Raw genomic sequence first — 22,804 nt, forward strand, 5'->3', positions numbered from 1 at the left:
GGAACACTCCCAACAGTGTATAGCACAGCTGGGACAGAAGTAACTAAGCGATATCAGCTTAGCCTAGGGCTCAGTAAAAACAACGTAGAACTTTTAAGGACAGAATTATTAGACAAGAGGAAGAAGAAAAAAAATTGAAAACAAATGGTAACATGCTCCCTCTGTTCTTGGAACTCTTACCTACAGCTTAAAGTTTGGTAGCAAATTTGATTAGAAATATCTGTAACTTATCATATACGTGAAGTTTAACTGCTCAGTAAATCTGTTTACAGTTTTATTCACAGGATGAATATTGAATAACTCTCAAATAAATCTCTTTTTATTGAAGGCCCCAATACTGAAATATGCATGGATCTTAATACACCATTGTTTTTCTGGTGCCCAGAAAGGGTTTGCCTCCTAGGTTGAGAAGAAATAAGTGTTCTAGAACTAATAATTCAGATAGGGCTGTTACACCAGGAGGGAGGAAGGAGTGACAAGGCAGTGTTAAGAATCTGGGAAAGCTGCCAGTACGGTTAGCATAAGAGTGGGTAAAAACATAAAGAGAAATATGGTCCAGTGGTGGATGTTTTCTTTTCATTTATAAGGGTGGTTTACTTTTAAACAAAATCGTGTGATTTTCCAGTTCCTTTAAGAACATAGCTGATAACAGATCTCTTTTAAAACAAGAGTTTCTGCAAGCAGCATGTCTGACCATCAGAGAATTTGATCACTGTGCTTTTTCAGCACCTTTCCTGATGGCAGAGCACGTACCCTGAAGATTTACATGGGTTCATCTCGTCTCTGGCCACCTTTTGGAATGCTACCTATATTGCCATATCTAAAGGGGAGCCCATTACAATTTACAAATTAAAAGCCAGTGGGAAAGAACATAATCTTGGCAACTGCCTCTTGGGAAATCTTACAACCGCAAAAGCACCATGGAAGTGTGCTTTAAATACCATCCCGGATCATCCGCTCTCCTCATAATTGTATACAGGAGGGCATATGGCCAAGGCCTTGCAGGGAAGAGGCCAGGGCGCCCAAGCTCGTGATTGGCTGGGGGGGGGGGGTGCAATGCTAAGCGAGCCACTTAGACCACTCTTGCTTCACGAAGAGCACGCCACATGCTTCTTAGCACATTCTTTCAAATCCTTGTGTGGTTGGCATTTGGAAAAATATCGACTGCAACCAGACATTGCAATCCCGATGACAGTTCCTGAAATCCCATCTTTCTCACAGCAACATCTACTGTCTGCTCCCCAGCCCTGTTTCAAGAGAGCCTTCCCTACCCAAGTTGTGCTCCAAATAGAAAAAATTTCAGATGTACATGTTTGGCTACCTCCTCTGGAGGCCCTGACAAATATTCAGGTAGTAAACAGCCTGAGAGAAATGCTGCTGATAAAATTAGTTCAAATATTTCCCAGAAAACAAACCTGACACCACCGTGATACTTGATAGCTCAGTCTCAGCATTTCCGAACCTTTCCCAACTCCCTTGCCTTCAAAGCCCAAATGTCTCGTTTTAAATTGCCTTTATTTTTCCCCCTTCCAAAGCTGATCCTTGCCACTTTCCCCTCTGAAAAAAAAGAACCATATGGTGATAGGATAGATTGTCCAACCAGGAATTTTACATTACAAATGACTACTTTGAAGGTTAATATCCAAGGTCAGGTGTTATTAATATCTATTTGAGTTTTGTTCTTCTGGTTTATGATACCATCCGAGTCACCTTGTTGATTTATAACGTGGTAATCCCAAACCATCATTCATTTTCCTGAAATTCTATTCAGGGCTTGGTATCAAACCCTCTCTTTAATACGCTTTTTGGTTTTGTCTGATCAGTAGCTTTATAGTCCTTGCTCTTATCTCCTTCCCACAGGTAACACTATACCTGGTATCCAAGATTGTTTGATTGATTTTTCACCCTGTCGCCTTCTCCTTTTTCTGAGTCTTACTGTAGGGAAAAATATAAGCCTTCTTTTGAGAGGTATTGCACAGTACTTCTCCACCCAAAGCCAGTTCTCCATCTTGATTTTCAGGTAAATATCCTCTGCAATACCCAGGCCTGTTGATTTGTCTGTTTTACATATAAGGCATTCTCTCCAACTTAGCCAAAAGTCTTGAACTCAAACCTTCAGCAAAAGCCAACAATCCTCAGGACTTACTATGTATTAGTCACTGGGCTAGGGGCTTTGATGGATTTTCATATCATCCTTGCAAAAATCCTGGTAGGGTAGGTGTCATTATTTTACCCACTCAGCAGATGAGGAAACAGGTTCAGAGAGGTTAAAGACTTAGCCAAGGTCAGACAGTAGTAATTGGAAAACTTGGGACCTATGCCCCCAGTTTATCTGTTTCCAAAGCTTGTGAATATTACTACTTTCTAATTGCTTTCCTCCAATTATTATGATGATAACTGGCAGCCAGTTATTACACACATCACAATCATTATATAAAAGAGTCTGGGAGGCCTTTGCATACCACATATTACTTGTAAAATTGTTTCTGCATCTAGTATACTTACATAAAAACATTTTCTTGTACATCTAAAAATAAAATTGACTTTTTAAAATCATTTGAAAAGTAGCATATGTTAATATGAATAATATCGAAAGTTCTTAATTTAAAAGAATGAAAAAAAACCACCAATATTCCTAGCAACTCAAAGACCATCACAGTTAACATTTTGGTATATATACTTCTTGCCATTTTTCTAAGGACAATTTATATATTTGTAATCTTCTGTATATATAATTCTGAATCCTCAGTTTCCCTCTCAGTGTTTTAATAATTGCTTTCCCACAGAAATTTTATACTTTCTTGTTGCATAGTTTCTAATGTAGTTTTAGGGACAGTGGAATCTTGATAAGCATGTGCTAAATCTAGACAAAATCTGTTCATTCATTATTAATTGCACAATACATACACCTGCTTAAAATTTAAATGTAGAGAAAGATATATAGTAAAAATCTGCCTCTTACACGTAATTCATAAGGATACCTTGCTCTCCAGAGTTTGAAGGCCCAGGTTCCCAACCATCTTAGTACCCAGTTCTTAGGAGTATATGCTTGGATAACTCTGTTTCTTAAATTCTGAACTCAAGAGAACAGAGTCCAGAGAGAAACTAGCAAAGGTCTAACATCTGAATTTCTACTCCCCCCCCCTTAGAACTCTAGGTCCTCAGGTAAATTACAAACCCTTCCAAAGAGCCATAGATTATTCTATAGGATTCAATTATCAATCATAATCTCATGCAACACAAGAATTCCCATGTTATTTGAAAGATGCACACATATAGGAAGGAGAAAAGTTTAATCATGCATCCTCCCAGAGTAACTCATAAGACCCATTAGAAAACAAAATTTGCCTTATTATTTCTGCTGTACACCAGTAGAATCTCTACTTTATAGCAGTGCTTGAAGTTTAATATGACGGATGTTACTGCTTCTGTTTTCATACATTTACTAGATTGTGTAAACAAAGTGCCAGCACAAGGGAAGTCAGTGTTGGAGACTTGAAATGAATGTTTTCAAGTGTAGAGATTCTCAAGATCTATTCCATAGAATATCAGTTCCTTGGGATGTTACTAGGTGCTGCATAGAAAACAGGGTTTCCACAGAAAAATAAGTTTAGAAAATGCTAGATAAAAGCAAGTCAGTTGCTATTCTTAATTACAAGACTTAACAGAACTTTTAATATCAGACTGTAAACTGAAATTTTGAGAGGAGAAAAAAAAAATGAAATTGACCCTGAATACTTTTTTTAAAGATTAGGGTTCTACAGAGCACACTTTGGGAAATGGTGTGGGATTTTGGTAACGTTGGCACTAAATATGTATATGACTTGGGGTTACGTGACTATTCATTTTTGTGTGTCTCAGCTTAATCAGGCAATCAATTAATATGATTAATTTTTTTTATTTTCATTTTTTTTGTTGGCTGGCCAGCAACAGGGAGAAAATTATTTTTTAAATTGTTTTTGCCCCTAACTAGTAGAAGCAGGTCTAGAAGACCTCTGTAACCTTGGATTCAGAGCAGTGTTCTTTTCAACCCTGCTATGCTGCTCTCGAGTGGCAAGCATGGTATAGCATTTAGCACTGAAATATTATTACTAGGCCACAATGAGTCTCAAGTTTCTCCACTTGAAATGTAATTAAAAAATAAGAACTTTCTATGAAAAATGATCCTAAAAATAAAGTTTAGAAGTAAACCAGAGATTGGAGCAATATATTTACAATGTGTATAACCAACATAACATCAGTATCCAGAATACAGTCATTACAAATCAGTAAAGGAGAAGAAAAAAAAACTCAACAGAAAAATGAGCAAAGGATAGAAACTGAGGATTCACAACTATAAACATATGCCAATAAACATATGAAAAGACTCTCTGATTTATTAGGAGAATGCAAATTAAAATAAGATATCATTTTACATCTATCAGACTGGCAAAAAATGTTCAAGTCTGGGAAGGTGGGTATGTGGGTTGGTACAATTATTTTGAGACTAATTTAGCAATAATTACAGAGTTAAACATGTGCTTACTCTACAACACAGGCTGGCCACTTCTAGGTACATTTTTGGGGGCAGTGTTTTCCAACCTCTTTCCCATCGTGACATACTATTTTTACAGCACATTAAGGCAACCTGAGGAGGCTGCTCACAGCAGAAAGTGACCCATTTAAGGGTCTCTGATCACCTCAGGTCCAACCTGGCTTCCCTGAGGTCTGAGGGGCTCCACATCTCCCTAACCGTGAAGTGCTGCTATACAGTTGTGAAGCTCTGACCTGGAGAAGCTTGCTTCTGTGTGCTTAAAGAGGTATGTCCCCAAATGCCCACGATAGCATTTTTATTATACCAAAAGCAAAGCAAAACAAAACAAGACAAAACAAAATGGAAACAACTTCAATGCCCATCAGTAGCAGAATGCATAAATAAACTCTGGTATATGTGTACAATGGAACATGATGCTGCAGTTAAAATTAATGAATTTTAATTATAGGGATGAGATGCAAAAGCATAACATTGAGTAAGAATAGCATAATATTCTTATGAATAATAATGAGTAGCATAATATTCTTAAGAAAAGCCTAATATTGAGTAATTTTTCCTTCAGAAAATAGAATTCAAAAAATCAAAATGTAAAAGGATACATTTATGATACGATGTATGCAAAATTATGATACTGTGATACTATGTATGCAAAAATTTCAAAACAAAGAAAACTGTACATACCTATGTATTAAACATATAAAAACATAGATGAGAAGGATATCCCCAACGTCTGGGTAGCAATTGCCTCTGGAAAAGGAGGGATGGCAAAGGAACTTGATGGTGGACAAGGGACTCTAATGATATCTGTGACACCGTATTTCTTAAAAATCAAAAACAAATGCAACAAATGTGGCAATAAGTTTGTGATAAATCCAAGTAGCAAATACATAGGTTTCTAATATATTTTCACTATGTTTTTTATTTATTTGAAATATCTCATAATTTAAAAAAAAATAGATCAGTGATTTCAAGCCTGGATGCACTTTGGAATTACTGGCAAGTTTTTAAAAATGTCCATGCTGGGGCTGTACCACAGATCAATTAAATCAGAAACTTAAGGGGTGGAGTCTGACATCAGTTTTGTACAAAAGCTTTCTCAGTGATTTTAATATGTAGCTCGGTGTTGAGAGCTGCTGAATTAGATGATCTCATAGGTTTCTTTCAAATAATATTTTCTGTTTCTAAACATTTTAATTGCACTGTTTCCTCATATGGTTTCATGTGAGCACAATTGTGTGAACTAGAAGAAGCCTTGTTATTAACCAGGGCTTGTTAATACTGACGAGAAATTTCCTTTTATCAAAACCAGTTACATTGTCCTGGTGCTCATGAATCTTTTGTTTTCTAGAATCACGTTTCTCTTCTGCCATGTAAGATGCTGTTCATCCGTCCTTCTTCCCTTCCCACCTTTCCGAGTCCATCCCAACAGGCAATTCATCCAAATACCACAAACCTAAGCTCTGAGTCATTCATATGCATTGCTTTTGAACATATTAAATAGATCCATATGCTTATCTACACTAAGATATAGATTTTTCCTTCAGAAAATAGAATACAAAAAATCATTCCAATGTGTACATTTTAAATATTTTAAGCAGGCATCTAAAATGAAACAGAAATTAAAAGTAACTTGGACCAGAATTTTGAACATTAAAACATTACAGCAAATTGGTAAAACATAAACCAAATACATAGATGTCTACTTTATATCCAAAAAAGTTACTCTTTCCCTGCCATACACACATAGACAGCTCTCATAATGAATAGCTCCACCTAAATCAGAGTTGGATCACAAGTAGAACAGTAATGAATGTGGCCTTCTCCAACATTTTTACCGCCAAAGACTCTTTATTATCCTTCCCAACTTCAGAAATTTCTATGAAGTCATCACCAACTAATCAGAGCCTCAAATGGTTTGAAATAACTGATGGAGCCAGCCACATTGAGTGGATATAGAATCAAAGAAATGTGACATTCTCCTTAGCCTGGGCAGTTGTGTCATGTGTAAACATATGATTTTCATTAGATTTCTCAAAATATAGAAAAATCACTTTCAGACTCTCAGAACTACCTCTGGGGATACTTATTTTAGATTAGAACCACTAACTAAAGTGCCATTGTCTTGAATAAACTCTACCAAAATCTGATCTCAGGGACAGTAAGAAAAGGAACGCTGAAATACAATATGTGTCAACAGACCAGGAAAACCTCCAGCACTACTTAAGGTTCATTGAAAGGCAGACTGATGTCCCAAGAGGGAGAAAAAGGGCAAGAAATCATGCCACAGTTACAAGAACAGACAGACCTGAGTTTTAATTTGGATGCTACAATTTTCTAAGGCATGACCTTGGGCAGATTACTTAACCGTGCTAAGCTTCAGTGTCCTTATGTATAAAATGGAGAAAATAAAATAGTTACTTCCATCCCAAAGCCCAGATCTTGGCTTCTAATACCATTCTTTAACAAAAGGAACCCGGACTCCTTGGAGAAATGGCTAATTCCAAGGCTGGGGTGAAGAATATACAAGATGAGCCTGGAGCATCTTGCAGTGCCAAAAAGTAAGTGCTCAAAAATAAACAAACAAACAAACAAATAAATAAATAAATAAGGTTATGTCAAAAGGACATGAGAGCCAACTGAAAGAGCTCCCAATGGCTAAAGCCATTGGTAACATTATTAGTTATCATTATTAAGCAAGGTTAATTCATGAGCTGCTTAGCAATCCATTCCAGAAGTAGAATACTCATATTACTTGGAGAGCATTAAGAAAGATCAGATCATTTTCACCTCCTTAGGTATATATTCATGTTTTTAAAAATCAGTGATCTTGGGAATGCTATCATTGTTATCTTTGCTGGGAAGGTCTATTTCTATCACTTTTATTTTTCCAGCATTCTTTTCAATGAACTCCGACAGAACTCCAAGAAATAAATTGGACAATGCTTCTGGATTATTAAACTTCCTCACACTTCTGCACAAAGCTGGGCAATATTTCTTCTAATAACTTTCTCCAAACACTGTTTCCTTATCCAATGAATTTAACTTGAGGTCATTTTATGGGAAATGTGCAGTATACACCTCCTGCACATTGCAGCATCTACAGCACTGCAGCACTAGACACGACCTAAAGAGATGTTTCACTGTCCAGTGTTTGCTCCACACAATATCTCCGTTTCTGCTTCCTCCTCATACTTCCATCTCTTCCACACTGTTCATTAAGCCTCTTTGACTCTGCCCCCAACTCAAACTGGACATCACATCTCCCTCTTCTCAGCACTTGATTCAGATTTGCTTTTGAGCGCTGGAGGCATAGCCCTGTACTCACGGTATCTGCAGGCAATCTGTGTCATCTCTCCTTGTTTGAAGCCAACTACAGCTCTGCCTGGTAACCTTCACATTTAGCACTGGGCCAGGCACATCTAGTGCTCTCCATAAACATTTATTGAAGTGATGCTAATTTGAATGTCATCCAAAAAAGTAACTGAAGCACTCAAATGTCCTTACTTACCAGGAGGATTCATCTCACTTAGCAGGGAGTTCCAGAATGGGCTTTTCTGAGTTGTCTGCAGAGACAATTCCCAAGAACTGATAATAAAATAAAATTAAAATAAAAGTCTCCAGTGGCTGCCTTCTTTTCCTCTTGGTTTCATTTTGTATCATTATGATTCTCCCTCTTCATTTATCAGCTAGTCATCTTTTCTTTTTGTTTCTTATTAATGCTAGTTACAGTATTTTGGGAGAACTGCCAAATATAGAAATAGTTATACCCAACATGTTCCAATTCTTCAAGGCCATGGAAGAGAATTTTGAGGTTGAGCTGCTGGTTGCTAAATCATATAAATAGATAAAATAAAACTTTTGTCATCCATCCATCCACCCATTCATCCATCCATTCATTTTTCATCCATCCATTTACCTACCACCTATCCATCCATTCTATTTCAATAGGCATTTACTAACTGCTACCACATACCAGGTATTATAGTGGGTACTGAAGATTCAGGGGTGAATAAGAAAGCCCCTGCCCTCAAAGAGCTCCCAGTTTAGTGGGAAAAAAGAGACAAATAAATAAGTATGAATACAACATGACAAGTACTATCATAGGATTAATATGGGACACTCTAGTTGGAGGGACATGCTTGTAATGATTCTGGAGCAAAAAAAAAATCACAAGTTGTTTCATGGAATTCTTTAAATTTCTTTAAAAGAGGACTTGCAAGTCTGGGAATGGAGCCTCACCTCTGACATTTCCTGTGTCTGACCATCGGCAAGTCACTGAACTGTCTGCCATGAGTCTCAGCTTCCTCCTCTGTACAATAGGATCATTGCAATCGTTACCTAAAATGATCTCAGATTTTCTGAAGACCAATGGGAGATCTTCATAAACTCTATAGGGTTATAAGAATATAAATGAATGAATGAATGAATGAATGAATGAATAAATAAACAAACAAATAAATAAATAAATAAATAATGACAACAATAATAATTATAATTATATTTATTAAAAGGCAAAGGGGAATATTTTTCCCTTACAACCTTCTCTGCTCCATTCAACCTCTACAAGAATTGACACTTTTGGGTAGATCTGTTCTTTCCCTTGAATGACCCATTTAATTAAGCTCTCACTTTTCTGCTTTCACTGGACTGGTATCTGGTGACTTCCTCAGGCCTCCAGGTGCCCAGATATCAGTGCATACTGTGAGGGGGAACCTGACAGCCCAATTTAAAGCATCATTACATGTGCTACCCCATGGCTGCTCAGAACAGGATTTCTGGATGGCAGTTTGGTATGGTCTGATTTTGGAACCCAGTCTGGTCAAAGATTGATTCATATTTGGGAGCAGCAAGAAATAAAAACTCTTTTAAAAAAATCAAGAGATGGCAATCTTAAAGAAGAAAGTTTGGATCCTGTTTGAAAAAGATAGCAATGATTGAGAGGGGGAGAAAGGCAATAGTGTCCCAATACCATCTCTGAGGGGCTGGCAAAGGCTTTGCGTCCTAGAAGAATCCAAAGCAAACAGGCCTACAGAACATGAGGCTACATGTTTTTCTTGTGAATCCAACAAATGTAAAGCTCCCTTAATCCACACAAAAATAAAACTGAAATGAAAGCCAGCCTAGATCTGTACACAGCCTGACCTCTTCCACCAGCCCATAGCCTATTCTCCAACCTACTGGGTTGCCTTGCCACGCTAATTTCACCTCCTCAAAAAATTCTCCCTCATCCCCCCATCCCCCTCCTATATTCTTTTGACATTTTTTGCCACCCAAACAGCATCCCAGAATGCCTCATTTGGTGACATCACAGATAGCCATGGGTTGCTTCTGGTATCCCATCTGTTCCTGCAGGCCCTGCCTAGTGCGGGTGCGATATTCAGAGAGTGTTCAGTTGAGGCTGGGGTGGGGTTGGAGTGGGGGTGGGGATCGGGCCTTTGAAGCTGTTTTCTATCAGGGCCCTGCAGCTGTCAGTGTTGGCTGCGGAAGCCAGTGATTGTCCTTGTAGCTCCCTGTTGCTGCCAGTGCACTGTGCTTGCGGATATTAATTGGGCTTTCATTATATGAATGTACCCAGAGGCTTTTGCAGTTGATTCCTATATCTATATTGATTCATAAAAAATGCCAATAAATAACAACTCTCTCAAAGCAGCTGTTAATGTTTTTTATAATTAGTTGGTTTATGTTTTTCCCCCATTTTTCTTTTTCCTTTTTCTCTTTTTACACATTTACAGCATAATAAATCACAGAATCTTTAGGACAATGGACAGACATATTGGCTAAATCACCTTATTACAGTTCCATATAGTTGAAAAGAGGCTTAATGCTAAATTGTCAGATTCCAGCTATTGTGGAAATCATAAAAGAATAATGCTCCAAAAGTAACTACCATGGTGCCTCTGTGCCTCTCATTGTCCCAGGAGCTATTGGCACACCTTCTACAAGAGTTCTCCATTGAGTCAGTCATCCCCTGAACAGTGGGGCCCAAGTTCGGGCTGGGAGAGGGGCTCTTTACTTGTCAGTGTATTATAGATTATAAGATATTTTAGGGCCTGGGCTATCTAAAAAGACGTATATTACATTTGTGTAACGGTGGGAAAACTATATTATTAGCTTCAGAGCACCCCAAATAATGCATGTCACTGACTACTTCAGCACCCAGAATTACTATTTATTTTCCCTCATATAATGGAGATGAAAGCAGAAATTGCATATTCGTTTCATTTCACTGAAACTTTTTGAAGAAAGAAAGGATGTTCATGAAAAGTTAACAGTGATCCAGCTGTGCAGAATTCTCAGAGAAAATGTCATTGTCATGGGAGCCTGACTCTGACCCAGAATCATTCTCTGTAGCAGAATCTGAGGCTCCTATGGTCTGTGGAGCTGTTAATGGAATTGGAAAAGAAGGACCATGCCCCAAGAGTGTGGGGATGCAAATGGATTTTGAAAGACCATTTTTCTAGCCTGCACGCCACAACTTTAACCAGAGGTAAACATAATTTTGATTCCAAAAGTTAGGTAGGAACAGAGATCCTAACGAAGCTCTTCTCTCATTTCTAGGAGTGGACATCATTTCTTTATAATAAACTACTTTACGCCCAATTCTTTCTTTCTTCTGTCTCGGACTCTTTCTTACTTTCTTTTTCTCTTTAAATAAAAGACCCACTGATATAAGATAGGCAATAGCAGAAATGCAAAACAAATGAAAGAAACAAGTACATCAACGGTCTACAAAAACTGAATTGTAACAAAATTGCTGTTGCTATGTTCAACTATAAGCTCTTTCTGCAGTGTTGTATGTGGTTGTTTCTAATGCAGTCTCTGAGAAAAACGAGCAAACAGTGGCTTAGGTAAATATGCAAAGATAACTGTGTACTCTTCCATTAGATAAATACCTCTGGAATTGCTTCATGCAAATATTTAGAGATGTCAATGGATCTTTGGGTAGTAAAGATAATAAGTAAGTGCTAATTTTGGAGAAAACAATCCATCTTTCTCACTTTCAAGAGATTTAAAAACATCTAATATCACACTTCTCTTTATAAATTGAAAAATGGGTAGAGAATAAAAATTTACTTTATTTTGAAGATTTGAGAAATTCTTCACAAGTCTCTATGTGACCCAAGACCAACGAGACACTCAGAACCAATTTAAGAAAAGCATAAATCCCTATTCAAGACAGTATGGAGTCATGATTATACCTTGCTGCCAAAATTCTCTTTCAACTTAATAGGTAAATAACAAAACAACCAGAAATATGCAAACCTTTATCCCACTGAGCTGTTCTGGCATAGTAGCTACACAAACATACATCTATTAATTAAGGTATGTTAATAAGGGAAAAAATACAATTCTGTCCAGAAGGGTACAAAGAAGATATAATGGGCATGTGCTGCCTTTCAGAGAACACAAGATAAAACAGAACAGTGACAGGTATTGGAGAGATGATGTCATTCTGTCATTCTGGTTTTCCTATGTTGCCTAGATGACTTGTCGGCGGTGGAATATTCATAGTAAAAACCTCCAGGTATTAGTGCCCACAATATTCCAGTTTTCATGCAAATCATTTACATAATACAAGTATTTTCCATACCATCAACAGTTATATTATTGGAAATGTCAAAGACCAATGGCTCTTTATTTTTGATAAGGACTTTGGAGTGGGGTATAACAGTGGAGGAATAAAAAGGACAAAGAATAGTATTTATCGGCATTTTGTGGATTCTTTTCCATTTTTCAGTTTAATTTCTCTCATGACTAACCTTGCAGCAATTTAGGGCCTGTGGGAAAGGGATAAACTTTGGAATACCTGTGCTATTTCTTCTTGCTGAAACATCTACAATTTATCCTCCTGCCTTGTCTATTTTTTTCCATCACCGTCTCCAAATAATCCTTATGCCAGCTCTGAAAGTCCCTCTGTAGCCTCAGCAGAGTCAGCAATCACTCTGGCTTGGAAAGCCAGCACTGCAACAGGAGGGATCTTCTCTGGAGTGGTCCTATTTTCTGAACCTCAAATCAAGACACATAGTTTAAAAAGCTGGATCCTAGTTGAAAGAAAACTGGTTAAACTATGTGAAATTCAGGATCTCCCCAACAATCCAAGGTACAGAGTTGACATTCTTTTAGAAATCCCAGGGTTACATTTTAGGACTGAACAGCAGACATTCTAAAAGTCAACAGACGCTGGGATTCTTTCCACATCCTGGATGGATCTCCGACTAGAATCCCGTGGGCTCTGCCTCTCCCACTTGGGCCATCTTAGAATATTTGCTTCAGGTCACTTTCTCCAGAGTGACTACCTCAGTAGACGCAGCTTCACAGGCATGAGCAGGCAGAGGATCCCACAGCTGGAGGATGATGGACGAATCTTTCTGAAGCAAAGCTGTTAAAAACAAACTAGAAGAACAAAGGGTCCCTATACACTAGAGGAGTTTACTCCGCTAACAAGCTTGCTCAGACATGCTCATCTTTTAGCTCAGCAGTCACATCGTATAAAGTCATTCAGTGTAGGCATTTGATTATCTAGACCTACAATGCCCAGTATGGTAGCCTCTGGCCACCCATGGCTACCGAGCACTTGAAATGTGGCTAGTGCGAATTGAGATGTGTTGTAAGTGCAAAATACATGGGGATTTCAAACACTTAAGACACACACGAACGTAAAATATATCATGTACAATTTTTAATAATGATTACGTGTTAAAGTAATATTTTGGAAATATATTATTAGAATTAATTTCACCTGTTTCTTTTTACTTTTTTATATGTGGCTACTAGAACATTCAAAATGACATGTATGCTCACCTTTAAGGCTTGCATCATATTTTTCCATTGAATACCACTGGTCTAGGTAGTTGAATGGAGAAACAGGACATGATTGTATTGACCAAGACAACAAATCTCCAGAAATTACCTTTGCTTTGCTCTTAATTTTGCAGTTGACATTAACACAGGAATCTTAAATGCAGAAGAAGATATTTTATGTACATGCTTTTTTGTGTGTAAATGTATCTTTAGTAGCATTGAGTTTCTTTTTTAACTTTTAAGCAATTAAAATAACAGCTTGAAATAGAAAATTACAAATACCTAGCCTTTGGTTTTTAATTTTTAACATTGCAAAGAATTATAAATAATGATTAATTTTATCTCCCCAACCTTAGAAGAGTATTAAAATAAGTTTACCTAGATTAGATTTTAAAATTCTTTAAACTCATCAGTCATACTCAGTGGGAAAAAAAGTCCATTTTATGCATCTGGTTATGATACTCATTATTATGAAAAGAAATAAAATACTACAGTATTCAGTGGGAGTTGTTTAGAAGTTGCATGTATATTCTAGATTGTATTGTTATTCTTAATAAATCAAGAAACTTCTTGTTGTTTGAATTAAGCAACTTGGTAAATAAATATTTAACATTTAACTTAAGCAACAGACTATTGCCCAAATGTATTCTTGTCCCCAGCCATGTCACAATGTTCAGATTCTTTCATAGCATGTTGAAATCATCTTATACCACAATTTTACCTCAGAGCATATAACAGCTTTCAGCTACAACAAACAATACTAGATCAAAGGTAAAAACACACATTTTTCTTCACTAGCAAGTCCTGGAGTTTAAAAACTTCTGTAGCACCTTTAAAACATGCTTTTATAATAAATAATATATTACAAATATCAGAATGCATTATAAACAGTAGCTTCATATTATGTTTACTTAAAATTATTTCATCTACGTTCATGTTAAACTACTTAGTGTTCAGACATGAAATGCTTTCATTCAAGCATAAGATTCTTGCTCGATAAATGCAAGGGGATACTATTATTTCATAATCAGAAAGCCGAAAATTTATCTGCATCAGAAATAATGTTTGCCGAGGTACTGCGAACCATAGCTTCTTCATTCTAAAAGAGATATATCAATGCTGACACCAAGAACATGGTTTTGCAGAATAAAAGCTACATGTTTTTCCCTTAGATTTTTTTTTTTGTTGTTGTTCTATTTTGGGTTTTTGTGGCCCAACTTTGGATTGTTGAGGCATCAGGTAAGAAGATGTAAAAACATACATCCTACCCACACTGAGTAATATACAGACCTAAGCTGTAACTCAAGTTAAGCTACCAACTAAGAATAAAAGCACCAGAAAACAAACCAACCAAAACCTAAAGCAAACAACACGCTTATCACATAATAACTATTGAATAATGCAAATATTAACAAAGCAAACCAAGCAGGGGGCCTCCATCTCAGGAAGAAGAAAAGCCAGCAAATAGAAGGCAGTGATTTGGAAATCAGACGGGCTCTTCCTCCTCCTTCATTACTGAGAAAAAGTGGATCAGGACTGACATCTGCTGGCCTTGTTAATGGGATGTAACCATTCAAACAAGGGTCTTCGAGAACAAAACATTCTGGTGGGCTGATATTGCATCACGGGGGTTGGGAGGAGGCAATGGCTTGGCAAAGACCTTTCTGGCGAGCCACCTGCAAAGTGGCCAATCAGCGGCCACTCCTCAAGCCCAAGTGGCCTCAGTTTTTTCCTCTCTTTGATATTTCACCTTCACAACCAGGAATATTTTTCTAATCACTCCCAAAAGAGAGAGAACATTATGTAGGTAGATTTCTAGTTAAAATGGCATAAGTTCCGAGAAGTGGTGGTCAACTGTATGCCCCATAGATATGACAGACAATTCCAAGTCTTAAAAGGCTTGGAATTGGAAAATAAATTACTTAGGAAGGGTAAATCTGTGTCTATACATTTGCAAACCTCAGTACCTTTCAGCAGTACCATGCTCAGGTATCAACCTCTTGAGCATTCACTGAGTCAATGTCCTGAATCTTTTTGACTTTTATCAATCTCTCTTCCACCCCTGCCATTTCCCAACTGGAAGCTATCTCACTGTGCAGACATCAGGTGTGTGAGATTTTGTCCTTATGAGGCCTTGCTTCCAATCTCTGGGGTGTTAGTTTTCTAAGCACAGTGCTAGCCATCTTTGGAAAGACCATTTCCCCACTGGCTTGGAAGCTATGAGAATCCTAGGGACAAGATCTTAAGACAGAGTCTTTCTTACTCAAATCATCTTGGTACTTAGCACAGTTACTATCACATAAATAGTCACACAGTAAATATTTGTTGACTGACTTTGAAAGTTCAGTATTCTATATTCCCCCATGCTGGCTTTAGGAGTACAATTTCTTTATGGTGGACCTGAACAGAGCTTAGTAATCTAGTGTTTAATTAGAAATACTAGTTTTCATTGGAATTAAGCAGTGATGCTGAGTACTTTCTGGGCCTCCCACCAGTGCCCACCTCCATATCTTTTTAATATTATCTTTTATGGGAGGGGCAGTCTTCGGGTTTGTCGTAGTAGAGTTAGGTCACAGGTCATGTTCTTCTTGAGGAAAATCCTTAACATGCTTCTTCTCAACAATAAAAGTGAGACTGGTGGGCTAGAAATCTTCTTCCCCCCTTGGCTTCTATAAATTTCCACGTACGATCAAAAGTGTGCATGACTGCCGTCCCTTTCAGTTAAATCCGTGTTTGTGCCTCTCGGTGTATGTGTGCCTGTATTTCTGGACACAAACAACTTATTTAAATTCTTCTTTACAAGGCATATGGAAAAAATGAAGCCTGGAAAACTTACCCCAGAGACAGAAGGAGGAGAAAGCCTAAAACTTGGACTGCCAGAGCATTAAAGAATCACACTGAGCATGCACTCTCTTTAAAAACACTTGCAAAAATCATCCAGCTTCGATGAAGTTGAATCGAATTGCCACTTCAAACTACATTTTGGGAGGCAGAGGCAAACTAGTGCTATAAATCATTAGTATTAAGGAGAAATGTATTAGCTTATGCCAAAAACTGCACGGACCCATTTTCTCTTTTCACCCTCTTTGAGCTTCTGTACTTTACTCTCCATTTATGCAAAAGAAAAGTGAAATAGCTTCACTTTTCTTAAATACAGTTTAAAGTAAAGCCCTTTTTTTCCCCAATTCTGAGGAAGTAATTCTTAATATTTTTTTCAGTCATTAACACTGCTACGAAATTAATACTTTATATATATATTTTTAAATCCTCTAAACCTCAGGATTATTCTCAGATTTTAAAAAATTAAGATTGTCAGAAGAAATATAGGGCTTAAGTTATTGGGTAGTATCATTTCAATATTTGTAACTAATTTCAACAGTTTAGGTGAAAACATGTTAACTTACATTTTGAATAAACTTGAAGGGGGAGATAAAAATCATCCTGTTCAAAAACTTTGCAAAGCATTTTGATTTTATATACCATGGTAACCTAATAAAGACACCGTCACTTGGCAGATGGCATGGCATATTAGCCTCGAAATGAAACACTAGATGCCAAAACTATTAACTCCAATGTGCTCAGAAATTTTAAAAAAATATTTTTTTATGATTTTTTTCTTGCTTTTTTCTTTTTCTTTTTAAAAACATCTTTCTTGTCCCTCATCTCATCCTACAACAAAAAGTAAACTTGTAAAAAAACCTTTGGTGCCTGCTGAAAGGCCGTTTGCGAATACCATGAGGTGTTTGAAATACTGAATCAGGACAAGAGCGTCTTTCTTGGCTGATAGTCTCAGTTCTATTTGAAACCATTTCAGCCAATACATGCAGACTCTCCACTTCTGCATTGTTTGCACAGACCATTTCTTTTGTCTTGAGCTTGCAGCTTTATCCCAGTACCTCTTCAAACACCCGGCTCTGCACTCCTGAAATCTAAGTATCCATGGCTATGAAATGATGCAGAAGGGGTATGGCTTTCCAGGCCAAGATGAGCCCCGTTCGAAATGCAGTCTTGTCTCTTTAAAAGATGATAGATTTTTGCAAGCAGCCTCAGCAGGCGATGCAAGCCGCCCACACCAGGTGGCAATGTTCCCAGACCCCTGTTTTAGGGTGTAATAAAAGATGTGGGGTACCCCTTTCCCTGAAATGTCTTGTTTTTATGGTGGTTGACATCCTTATTTTGTAATTTTTAGACTCTTGATTCTAAATCTAAATTACACTGGGAAACAAGGGCAGATTCTTCTTTTCCTCTCTTTTTTCTTCTTTCCTTTCCCATCTCTCTTTTTTTTCTATATAAAAATTCATTGAACACATAACTTTTTAACCTTGTCTACATCAGCACAAATAAACTGAGACAGGATAAGACACATCATAGTTTTTCTTACTAAAATAATACAAAACGAGAGGAACTTGTCTTGTTAGAGAGGAAAGGATTAAACAGCTTTGCCCCATATTAGCTGGCTGTCTTTTAAAATATTGTCATGTAATTTCAGTGCCATTTAAAATGTCTATTAAGGCAAATTTTTCTCTGTCAAAGAGATGTCATAATTCTCATTCCCAGAAAGGAATTTCTATGATGAAAAGAGAAAAACACAAGGCCACTAGCCTACTACAGAAAATGAAACACCACAAGGAGAACATTCCAAATACATGGACAAAGAACATGAATCCCTTCGCATATTTTTTTTTTTTCATTTTCAGATCTAAATTTCAGTATGTCCTTTATGAAAGGTGAGACTTAGAAATTCTGAAAAATAACCTTCAGCAGTGTTTACTGGTCCTTCCTCCTGTCTCTGGTTTCCACTGACTCTGTCATGTAATTAAAGGAATACCCCTATAGCCAGAAGCCAGGCAGGAGACACTTCTGTGGTATGGTCTAGCTATCTAACATTGAAACTCTGTTACTCTTACTGTTGTATTTAGGTTTCAATAGCCCCTACTCACCATCAGAACAGCCAGGAATAGAAGCATAAATAAGCATACTTACTGGCCCAAGAATTCTTTCGTTCAATAAATATTTATTGAGTGGCTGCCAAATACCAGGCACTATTCTAGGCACCAGGGATGCAGTGGTGAAGAAGACAGCTCTAGATGAAGGCTAAATCTCAAAAATCTTGATGGATAGGAACCAAGACCACATACAGACACATATACAGAAGAAAGCAGGTCGTCTTCTACTTGTTCAAAATACACTCTCCTACCAGTTTGCCATTTTGGCTGAAATTTCCATCGTGAAATTGATTCCTTTGATTTCCTTTGATTCCCCATCTTTATTTGGAGAAGTTCTCACCTTATGAGTTATGATTGGGAACAGAGTCTGTTGCTCACTGTATAAGCTAAAAACATAGACTTATTTTCCCAGCCTTTGGTGCAATGAGAGAGCAGGAACATGATCTAAGCTCAACCAGTCTGCTCTGGGCCTTGATTTGGGAGCTAGTGAGTTAAAGAAACCATGATGATGGAGAACCTGTTTTGGCTGTGGACGGTGTGACAATAGCAGCAATGTTGTCTTCTCAGGGCAGCAATATAATGACAGTATCCTGTTTTGGTGCTGGAGGTACTGGCCGTGCAAGCTTCAGTGTCCAGCCTTCAGCAGCATCAGGGTCGGTGCCCTTACTCAACTGTCGTTTGGCATGATTTGGGCTGTGGTTCTAGTTTGTGGAAGAATGTGTATAGATTTTTACCCATTTTCCTTTCTTTCTGGGCATACAATTGTGCTGTATCTTTCCGTCTCCCTTCTAAGTTAGGTATGACCTTATTACTAAGTTCTGGCTAATAGGTTGCAGTCAAAAGGAATATATAACACTTCCAAGACTAACTCGTAAAGACCTCCCTCCAGATCCTCCATAATCTCTCTTCCTCCATCTGCTATCTGGTTAGCAATGCCCAATCTAACCTAGAAGTCACATTTGAATATGGCACGGTCTTTAGCAGCCTGGGTCCCTGAATGGCTACAGGGAGCAGAGCCTCCTAACCAATTAGATTTTGGTGAATGAGAAATAAGCTTCTATTTTATTATGCCATTGAGACTTCAGAGTTTATCTCATAATAGTTAGAATTTCTGTACCTAATATGCAAGGCTGCCATAACAAAAACCTAGAATGTATGGGCATTGACTAAGCAGTGATGATGGGAATGGCGAGGAAACTGAATTTGGAGGCTGTAAAGACAAAGATCTATGTTATACGGTGGCAAAACTTTGATAAAACTGACTTTTGATACCACGCAGAAGACAGGCCAAGTGCATGCTGATTCTCTAGCTCTAGAGGAAAGGGCTAGAAAACTGAGTGCTACTAGCAATTTGTAAAAAAGTGGATGAACTCAAGCAAGAACTGGCTTGTTTTCAAGCAAAAATGAAACTGAAACTAGGGGTGTTGAAAAGTTGGAAAAATTGATTGCTTCCAAAACTCAAACAGTAAGAAATCAGATTGAATAAGACTCAACCTTGCCGCTAAGATCATATCAAGGCTGAGGTTTTCCTATCTAGGCTAGATGGCCTCAAGGCAATACACAAAGAACCAGGCAGCAGGACTAGAAAACAACAGCATTAATTGGGCCTGAGAATTATGGCTAGAATAGAACTTTGGGTATGGTTACTAATAGCACATGAAACTGACTGAGAGCAAAGTGATTAGAAGTCTACTAGGGTTTTGCGGGAATTGTATTGCTAAAAAAACACATAAGCTTGGACTAAAACAAGGCTTTGGTTATCAAAATAAGCTTTGGGCCACGCCACATATTTATCAGCAAGAGATGAGCTTTGAAAGCTATGCAGCCATTAAGGAGAGCATACTTTCCTCCACACACATTGAAAGTGGCCAAGGAAGAAAAAGGACAAAGAAAAATTTCCAGATGATGGAGCCAGGGGCCATGAAGAACAATGGACAGGGGCTTTTCTCCCAGAAAGCAGATCTAGGATCTATTCCAGAAATGTTTTGTGCTCCCAGGACGGGGTTTTCACAAAGCCTGCCCAGTAGGATTCGACATCTTTACATACCAGTGACTGCTGTGCATTTTTTCTTTTCCACAGGGTATGTTTACTGCAATTATTTTGTCCTTGTTCTGCCACTCTACATCGGATGTGGTGGGGAGGAGGCAGTAGGTAAGTTGTCCTTCTAGTTACCTGCTACAGGTAGCTGGACCATGATGGGCCATGGGCCTGGACCTGATGGGGAAGACTGAGCATCCCTAGAGAGAGTGGATGTAGAGTCAAACGCAGTGACTGAGCAGTATTTTTGGTTCTCTTAGGGAAGGGATGATTGAGTTCTCTGTGTAGAGGGAGGTATGTCACAGATGTCTGGCGACCAGAAGGGTGGACTAGAGCAGAGACTAGTCAGCTGTTCTCCTTTCTTACTGGGTCCCTGGTGGTGATACTTCCTAATGTCTCTTGTAGTGAAGTGTGGTCATGAGACTGAATTCTGACCAGTGAAATGGGAACAGAAGTGACTAATGCCACTTCCAGGCTTGACCCCTATGAAATTCACACATGTATCTTCTCTCACTTTTTCCCCCCATCTGCTGGCAGAATGTTGAGGCTCACGGTGATCCTGGAAGTCATGTGCTGAAAACGTTAGTGCCCTCACCAGCCTGACTTTCTTAGTGACTGCATGGAGCAAAGCTTCACCTCCTTTTCCTCAAATATCAGTCAAACATTGAGTGATAAATTAGAGGGTACATCAAAAAGTGCATGGAAAAATAGAATTAAAAGATAACATGAATTTTCCCCCAAACTTTTTGAAGTTCCCTCATGGATATTGTGTTAAGCCATTGTGATTTCAGGGTTTATTTATTAATGCAGATAGTATATCAGTGTTACAACTAATACTGGTGCTGCCTTATCTTTATTCCTGTCCTTTTGCCAAGCCTGGTTCTGTAGTCCTCCTGGCAATCCTGCAAGCTACCAAATATCCTTTCAGTTTATTTCTTTTCTATTTGTCATCCAGAACTGGTTTTTCTTGCTTGCGACTAAAAACCTGGCTTGATACATTCATTGTAAACATTAAATTAAATAGTGCCCTTAGCAGAATGCCTGAAACCTAAATATTCTAAAATATTTCCCTTTGATTTAACTGGAAAGTCCAGTTTAAAACCTTTATATGAGTTAATAATAGAATCCATTATAAAATCAAATATTATCTCAATGCAAATCAGATCGTTTTCTGATTAACTAGCCAGTTGTTTAGCATTGCCTCGAAGAAAATAGCATATGCTATTGATGCTGTGTTGGGAGTAGGTCTGAGGAGTGGTTAATCAGGTGTGTGCCCCTGCTCAACTCAGGAGCTGAAATCAGGTGTGAATGTGCAACAAAAGGAGTGAGAGGAGAAGCAACTTCTTCTACTGAGTCTTTCTCAAGGGTAATATTCATTACAAATAATATAGAACAATCTACATAGTGTGGAATGAAAGTTCAGAGCCTTCTCAAGATGGGAAAGTGACAGGTTATACTTTAGAATGCAACTTGATACGCAGGGACCACACTAGGCTGTAGAACATTTCCAAAGGATAAGGCCTGTGGTAGAAGTTTGTCTGCACAGGGAAATATTAATGCACAAAATATATCTGTAGGTAGGCAGACTTATACCCTCACAGTTGTATTGTAAACCATAAGGTTCAGTTTGTTTCAATCTTGGTCGCAAGACACGGTCAATCTCATTAGCTCCAGTAATGAAAGTTTGTTATAAAGATGCACATGGCAATGAAAGAGGTGGAATTTTTCAGAAATCCAAGAGCATGAGCCATGGTAGCTGGGTCTCATGGATTTGGAACTGAAAGTGAAATAGGGTGACCCCCACTTTCATAACATATGCAATTCACTTCTGTGAAACTGCTTGCTGTGTGACAAGATAGATTGATTAAGTTTAAATAGTGTTTGAATTGCTTAGAAAGTGTTGTTGTTTAAAAATCCCCCTCAGCTCTTCAGCCCCCTTAATAGAATTTAAAAGCTAAATATTAGCCTGCACTTAGAGAAGTTTGAATTTTGTTTGCTGTTCCCCACCCAAGCTGCTTAACTGGCTTGTTTCAGCTTCTGCTATCAGCTTGGGCTAGGCCTCCCCAAACCCCCTCCTCATGCCAGGAGGGTATGTGTGTCTGTGTATGACTATATGATAACTATAAGTGTGTGACTATTTGATAATTTTAATTGTGTGACTAATGTAAAAATATGCCTTTTAAAAGACCCCCTACACTTCAAGTCAGGACTGTTCTCTCCCGAGACTTTCTTGGAGGGACAGTCACCAGCTGGCCAATAAAGACCCCCTTTAATTTCTCAGTCAGGCATTCTGGTTCCTTTTCTGTGTGGCAGCCTCACAACAAAAGATCACTCAAAGTTTAGCACTGAAGACCTTTAAAACCTGAATCTGTATATCTTTATAATGATTCTAAAACATAAACATATTTCAGCTACTTTTTATATCTTTCTTCCCACCTTATGATTCTTCTCATATTTCTTTGTTTGAATTTCTACGGTATGGCT

This window comes from Cynocephalus volans, chromosome 16 (genome assembly GCF_027409185.1).
Source record: "Cynocephalus volans isolate mCynVol1 chromosome 16, mCynVol1.pri, whole genome shotgun sequence".
Taxonomy (NCBI): Eukaryota; Metazoa; Chordata; class Mammalia; order Dermoptera; family Cynocephalidae; genus Cynocephalus; species Cynocephalus volans.